Source organism: Takifugu flavidus, chromosome 1 (genome assembly GCF_003711565.1).
Source record: "Takifugu flavidus isolate HTHZ2018 chromosome 1, ASM371156v2, whole genome shotgun sequence".
In the NCBI taxonomy this organism is placed as follows: domain Eukaryota; kingdom Metazoa; phylum Chordata; class Actinopteri; order Tetraodontiformes; family Tetraodontidae; genus Takifugu; species Takifugu flavidus.
Window position 1 is genome coordinate 26,890,737 of NC_079520.1, and position 8,152 is coordinate 26,898,888.

Sequence of the window (8,152 nt, forward strand, 5' to 3'; positions counted from 1 at the left end):
ACCGCCGCTCACCTGCAGGTGTCAGCAACGATCCTCCGCGAGTAACCTGGCCGCGGTGACGTCACTGGAAACTGGGATAGCAACGTAATTTTAACGCTCATTTGAGTCTCGGACCGCAGAGTTGTGGGGGGGGGGGGGGAAGGGGGGGAAGGGGGTCCGGTCACGCCGCTCCGACCACCGGCCAGCAGGTGGAGACCGATGTTCACGCAGAGCGGCACCCGACATCTGAGGCCCGGTTCTCTCATTCGTGGCCCCTCTGTGTTCGGAGGTTTGGTCAAACGGGTCAACGTGCGCTCACCCATGAGCGGCACCGCTCTCCGTTCTGATCGGATCCGACCGTCCCACCAGCGGTTCCTCACAACCGAAACCGCGTTTGGGTTTTCCAAGCGGGTCTGAGGGGCCCGCTGAGATCTGCCCGACCCGTAAATTACTTTACCTGACTTGGATGTTCTTGACCCACTTTGCTGAGAGCTTCACACCAGCCATTGTTTTTTTTACGTTTCCATGGCGACGCAAGAAGATACTGCACAAAACCATGGCAACAACAGATCTTATGGAGCGAAATTCAAGCCCTTGTTGTTCACACACCTGTGTGTGTGTGTGTGTGTGTGTGTGTGTGCGTGTGTGTGCGTGTGTGTGCGTGTGTGGTGTGTGTGTGTGTTCGAGGCCCGTTCCCAGTTGTGGTGATGTAGGAGAGGCTTTAATCTCTTCTCATGATGTTCATCAATGCAATCGTGGTCTTTGATGTTGTTCTTGAAGCTGTTTTGAAGTTTTAAAAAGAAAAAAGAAAAATTTTATATCTATATGCTGTAGTATGTAACCTGTCACCATTAGCCTAACTAGCTAGCTTGCTTGCTACATACTGTATGTAACCCAGCAACCGGGTTTTTTGGTGCCAACATTTGCCGCATCAAATGCGATAAATACCAGATTTGGCCTAAGAAAAACACTTTACTTACCATAAATTCCCCAATGGGTCATTAGCTTTAGCCTTGTAGCATAATATACCAGTCTGGGCCTGTAGGATCTAAGTTTATGTTTCCACCTCTTTTTGATAGGCCAGCGTGGATCAACCAGGACCCCCAATCGGCCTGATTTGGTTTTTATCGCTAATTAAAGGAGACGGATCAGGGATAATATGACATCAAAATGCTACACGGGTAAATTACGAGGGGCGAGATGTGATTAAGAGGCGCCCCGAGCCCATCTGGCTGAGAGGAGGCGCCGCTGAACTCTGATTTAGGTGCATTTTATTGACGCTTTAAGCGCCGCGATGCCGGCTGACGAGGTAATAGGACGAGGGGGCAGCTGAGCCCCCCCCACCAACACCAGCCGATCGCCCAGGCTGGATTAGAAACGACCCGTTGTGGCTAACAGCCGGGGGGGTAAGAGGTAGAAAATCCTGCTGCGGCCTGGACATGGAGCCGGTTTATTTGACCCAGCAGATCTCGCCAACCATAAATTAAGGCCGTTTTATTTGCACACTTGCTGCAGTTTTTGGGGTGGATCATCCAGATGGAGGCCTTCGTGACGCATATCCGACCTCTCGTCACGCCTCTTTTATCCGCCGCGACCATCGCCGGGGTCAGAGTCAGCCGCTGCCTTTTATGGCCGGAGGTTATTTGTCTTCCGCGAGCGGAGACGAAGCAACAGAAGGTTCCACCGGAGGAGAACTCCAACAATTGGTGGGGGTGTGTGTGTGGGGGGGGGGCGTGATTGATATGACCATCTGCCCGAGGGGGCGGCTGGATTAAATTTGAGCGTAATCTTCACGCAGACACCTCAGGATCATGGAAAGGTCAGCGAAGAATTAGGAGCACGTCGGGGACGGAACCACAACCGGTGAGAGTTGTGGGACGAGGCACTTTCTACCACGGTAGAGGTCAGCGTAGAGGTCAGGTCCTGGGCCTGACCTAGAGGTCAGGTCCTGGGCCTGACCCCCTGAGATGGACCTCAAATGTTAGCTAGTGATTCGAGGAACACCCTCCAACAGCTATAGCTAGCACTTCCTGTGTAGCTATGCAGCTAACCGCGCAGGAGACGGCAAGAAACAGACTGAAACCGGCTGTGACTGGTTTCCAGTCGGTTTCCGCTAAGCTAACCGGCGATTGCGAGGGCTGAGGGAATCCGATAACCTTCTCCTACGGGAACAAGTAGGTGCGTTTGAGGGTATCGCACATTAACTGGGACTGGATTTACGAGCCGGACTCACAATGGCCACTTTGTCGTACTGAGATTAAGCCAAGAGTGGTAATGTGACCCCCCCCCCCCCTCCCGCCCTCGCCGTCTCAGATAACCAGCGTTTGACGGGATCAAATAATGCCCCTCCCCCAACAATAATCACGCAGTGCAGGTTTGGAAGTGTCCGCCATTGTGTGACACCTGTATGATGATTCTGTCTCTAAATTTGAATGCTGACTCGTTAACTCGTTGACGGTAATAGAACGATCAGTTTCCTCGAGGGGTGACTCGGCCATGAGTGATGACATCACCGCCGCTCAACTGGGCGGAGCCCGAAATGGCTTTAAGGTGGTTTTGTTGGCGCTTGTAGGCGAAAAGTCTTAACAAATTTTCCCTCCTTGTTGTTGATCCCAGCAAAGCCGTGAAATGGATCTCCGAGGGTTTATTCTGGGCCTGAGCGGACTCGGACAGCCTTCAGTAGGTCCGTCCGAGGAAGTCGGGGCCGCGTCGACGAGACCGCAGCGTCTAAAGCGGTCGATTGGATTCGGCTCACGTCTCGTCTTACGGGAGCGTCACTACGGTCCAGCTGAGCCTGAGACGTGTCCACGTGTGGACGTCAGCTTCTGGCGTGAGGCTCTCTATTGTGTAAGAATTATCAGAACTGGATCATGATTTGGGGCTGCGCTGAAGGCTAACAAAGGCTAACGGAGGCTAGCGAGGCTAAGAAAACGCCTCGTCATGAATGCAAATATGAAACACTGCTTAGCAGCAACATGGGTGTTTGACTTTTTACTGAGGACTTTTCGTGTGTGTGTGTGTGTGTAACCTTGACAGTGAAAGCTAAGCTTCACTGAGTGCCTGTGAGCACTGTGCTATCTTTAGCTTTTGTTGAGGCTTTTTTACCACTGGCCTCCCACTCCTCCTCCTCTTCCTCCCCCACCTCCTCCTCCTCCATCCCCCCAGCCCACTCACTGTTGGCTCCACATGCAAACATGCACGCTCTCATGCATGATAGCACTCCTATACACATCTGTTACCGGGCAGATTAGAGGAAGCAACCTACTTTTGCGCTGAACTCGGGAGTCTGATGTTCGGGCCCGTTTGCAGAGCGAGCGTCTGGCGCCGGGTCCCTCCGAGCGGCCCTGCTGCCGCCCGGCGGCCTCCCCAGGTCCACGGTCATCGCAGCACACGGTTCCTGTTAGCTGGAAATGTATTTGATTCTGTCCGCGAGCACGAGCAGAACGTTGGGTGACATTAAATACAGCAACAGTTAGAAAAGTTTGCTAATTTCCTCACAACCGTGAAAATATCACGTCAGAGGTTTCAACTTTAGATTGCAGAGTGATGCTAGCATCAGAGTGAAGAACTGATGCTAGCATGAAGCTAATGGAACCTGCTAACACGCTGAATTGGCTGAGTAAGCTAAGCCACTTTTAGCGTTTTGGACATCGAGATATTGAACATTCTGGGTACGAAGAGTCGCTCGCGCTTGTATTATTAGATCGGCCCCTCCTTGGACCCTCGGTGGTGGTGGTGGTGGGGGGGGGACCACAACGCTGAAGCAGGAGCTAATCTTGGCCCGTAGCTGCACATTAGCATTGACTGCTGATGTCCGGCCAGAAATGATGTGGCTCATGTGGTTGTGAGCTTGTGTAACAAAACTCGTTTTACAGGGCGGAATGGGAGCTGTGGGGGTTGGCGTGCACCTGTAGTCACCCCCCCCCCTCCCCCCGCCTCCGCTGTCAGCAGAGCATATGCACCACGTGTCATCGCTGGCCTCCTCCTGTCATCCCTGAAACCCCCTGCGGCTCCACCACCAGGCCTCACGTCAGGGAACAGGAGCCTCCTCCTCCGTCCTCCAGCTTCACCTTCCGAGCTGCGGTCCCTCCACACGCCGCGACAGTGACGAGGACGCCCTACTTTCCCTCCTCCGCGCGTGTCGCCGTTAAAAGATTAGATCGGGGCGGGAAAATTGCATTTATTCTGCTCCCTCTCGATAAATATTCCAGTTTTTCCTTGATCCCAGCATTCGCAGCTGGTGAATAATGGATGCAGCAGGAACGTCCACAGCAGCGCCGGACTCAAACCCGCCAGTTTCCTCAAATTGCTCTGCACCTTTGGCGGACTGTCAGGGGCTTTGGCTGCAGCCTGGGGCTCCGACGCGGCCCCACCTGAGCCTCCATCCAGGTTTAATCATTTCCTAATGAAAGGAGCAGTTTGGCTCCGGCTCCTCTGCAGCTTCGGATGACTGGACGCTCCATTCAGGGTGATTTAAACGTGCACCCGGGGACGCGTCCCAAACTGTATCCACACAATAGCTTCCCATTTACGTTCCTCCTGCTCCTCCATTATAGTAATGGAGGCACAAAGCATTCCTCCTCTTCCTCCTCCTCCTCTTCCTCGCACCACAGGGGCCGTAAAACCAATAAAGGCTACGCGCTCGTTTAACCACGACAGGCAGAACCGTCTCCACCACCAAGTGTGTTCACCACACCCCCCCATCTGAAGCGGGCGCGGATGGCGAAAGAAAAACTGCGGCGCCGGAAGTCTGATGTGAACGGTTTGGTTTTATTGAAGCTGAACTCACACAAGGGACGCTATGCCGGCTAGCCTGACTCGCCTAATACCGTACGATTGTGGATTCCTACCTCGTCGTTAACCTCAACGTGCGCTCCCCATGCGTCCGGCCTCGACCCCGTAGATCCAGATTTACGTAACCGCTTCCGGAACCCTGTGATGAAGTCGGTTTCCTTCTGCTAGCATTTTGCTAGCCGCCGGTTTTGTGGGACGTGGGCGAGCTCGTGCACACGGTGGCTGCTGTCATCCGCTAGCTCTCCTGTCTAGACAGGATTTAAGGCTATTTGTGACCCGCTGGTCTCATTCCAACAGTACTTCCTGGCTGGGCTCCCAGCTTTAGGTCTGATTAACGAGATTATAGCAGTGCCGGTGTGTGTCACCTGTGGGCTACAGGAGGTCAGAAGACGTGTTGAACAAGCGGCTCCAGCACTTTTAATGGAGGCCTGGAGGTCCTGGCAGCAGCGAAGTGATCTAAAAATACTAAACGCTGCCGTTCTGTGAGTCTTTTCCACCTACTTTTGATTAATTTCCAGGAAAACTGGAACAAACTAGACTCAGAAGAGCCGAGGAAGCAGAGAAGCTGCCTGAAAACCTGCACAGGTGCGTCCCTGGTGGGACTAAACCTGCTGTCAAGTCAGCACGCTGGTTTATTTAGGTTAGTCAGCGTGTCCATGACCACCGGGGAAGCGCTGACCTCAAACAGGAATTCATCCTCGGAGCGGCGACGTCCGGACCAGCTTCCCAACAACCAACCAAGAGGAAGAAAAAGCAACACGGGCTGACATGCGAGTGCTTCTGGGTGGGCGGGGCCAAACAATAAGGCCGCTGTGGTCGCCTCATTTAGACCTGAATACCAGATCTGCTCCGCTTGGGTTCACCCTCACAGAGCCAGTCAGCGTTCCTGGTCCTGCCCGGAGCTTCACCCACACCCAGTTAGCCAGCGTTATATAACGTGCACGGACAAAAATCTAAGAAACAAACGTATTAACAGGCGAAACCTACATAAAACCACAGAGGAGGATGGTGCGATTCCAAAAAACGAGGCTTCTGGCTTTGATCTTCAGCGCCACCTTCTTTGATCTGTGACATTAATTCCGTCACGTTGACATTCAGAGATCCGCCCGCTCCCACGGCGACGCAAATAAAGATCTCTGATCTGGCAGCAGGTCCCAGATCGGCGCTTAAACGGCGCTAACAGATTAACGAGGGAGTCTGGAGGCTCGCGGGGGCGCAGCAGAGGGGTTTGTGGGTAATCCCGATGTGAGATGAGGGGCGGCCCAACGATGAAGGCGTAGAGGATGGACGGGGGATTTACTGGCTGTGACCTGGGTTGGGTTTGGTCCCTCAGAATAGCAGCATGACATCACCCATGAAGTCACACATCTGGACACGCTATTAAAACCATTAAATCCAGTTCAGGCTCGTTTTTGTGGCTCAGAGTAGCGTCGGGCGGCCCGGAGGAGGAGGAGGAGGAGGAGGAAGAGGAGGAGGAGGAGGGGGACCAGAGGCTGGTGGAGGGAATAAAAATGACTGTGGTGGTCTTTCTGGCGAAGGATGAATAAAACCAGATTAAACCCACGTGTTCCAGCAGGAGTCCGGCCCCACAGAGGCCCCACAGAGTGGCACTCTGTCATTTTTTTTACAGCTTTGATGCTTCTTAAATCCCCAGAGTCCCCCCCCCACCCCCCATCTCAGCCATGTGGCATCTTAAGGACGCCCCACGAATATTGTCCTTTTCTGAACCCCTCTCCAAGGCCCCCCCCCCCATCAAAGAACCATGTGAAAGAACAAAGCCAACAAAGCTGAGGTGGCGACCAGCAAAGCAAAGACGATTAAATACAGAAAGATGGAGGGAGATAAGATAAAAGAGGCGGTATTGATCTTCCTCACTGGATCGGACATCGAGCCACAGAAAGCCATTTGACCCCCACAGGTCACACTTTAGCGACCATCAATTCCAGGTTTCTATGGCGACAGAAAGATGGCGTTAAGGCGGTGGGGTTGCATTGTTTTCCATCAGCAGGGCCGTAAAGAGACTGCGGCAGAGCTGCTGTTATTTACCTTCGCGTGGACGAGCTCGTCCTTCAGACGCCTTCGTTCTTCTGCCGAACCTTCGACATCCGGGCGAATCAGAACGCCTCTTCATTGCTGCTCGCCGCCAAGTATCGGGCCGTCTGCCGGGTTTCCACAGAAACGAGATGGTTTTGATAACAGACATTAGAACGAAATTCGGTTGGACCTTAATTATCTCCCGACTCGGTTGTTCATAACAGACCTTGACAAAGGAGGCAGAGCTCCACACGCAGGTGAGAGGCAGAGCAGGAGGCGGGGCTAAAACAATCACACTCTTACTATTATTGGCGCTTCTTTTGTTCTGCGGCGTCTCCCAGTGTTCCGAGATAAAGCGCGTTGAGTTTCTCCTCGGGTGACCCGATCGGGGAGCCGTCTCATCGCTGACACTCGTTTCCCAAAGGCTTCCCGTTTTCCCTGTCTCTTGTCAGCTTTCGTTACGGCAGAAACAAGACAGATAACAGGGAGAAACGGTAGCGCGTGTGACAGAAACACGCCAAGGAGAAGCAAAGAAGAAAAAAAACCCAAAACCTGCTGCCAGCTAGCTGCTTTGGTTTCCCGACGGACGGTTGTCGGTGTTTCTGTACAGCTTCTACAGCAACAGAACCTGATGGACGCCTCCACGTGCCCACGGCTGATGGGAAAAAGGTCCTTTGCAATGCTAATTTATTCAAGGAGCAGCTGCCGTGTCAACCTGAATCTGCGGAAGGCGTCCTTGAAAGTTTTAGGCGAGGTCGCAGGAGTTAAAGTGCAGTAGCATCTCTTCATACCGAGCCGCCAGATGCTAACCCGGATACACTGGTAAAAACTCTTTTTAGAGGGTGAAACCTTGAGCGGGACCGGGCTCATCTGGGACAAAAAGGATTCTTCGGTAACGACTCGTCTGAACAGGCCGACGGTATAAAGAGAGGAAAGGCTAAAGAAAACCGACGCTAGCTTCAAACATTGTAATGACCTTTTGCTGCCAGTAGGCGGCGCTACAAGTGTGACAACAGGGACATTGGAGCGTGTTAAATGCTACGTCAGGCAACGATGCTGATTTCCCGTGGCTTCAGTGGCGATACTCAAACACTTATAGCCGGAAATACACAATGTACTTAGTTTAAAGCGACCTCACGGTTCACCGGAAGTTTACGAGTTGTGGTCCCGACGTTCCAGGAACATTTCTGTTCTGATGAATGTCGTGTCTTCCTGGAGCCGCTAGGTGGTGCAGTTTCACGGCTGTTTTAGAGTAGCTTTTCCTCGCTAAAACGGACCAACGCTGGGAAAAAAAGCCTTAAAATTCCCCCTCGGACATGAAACTTTTCACTGAAAAGGAAAACGG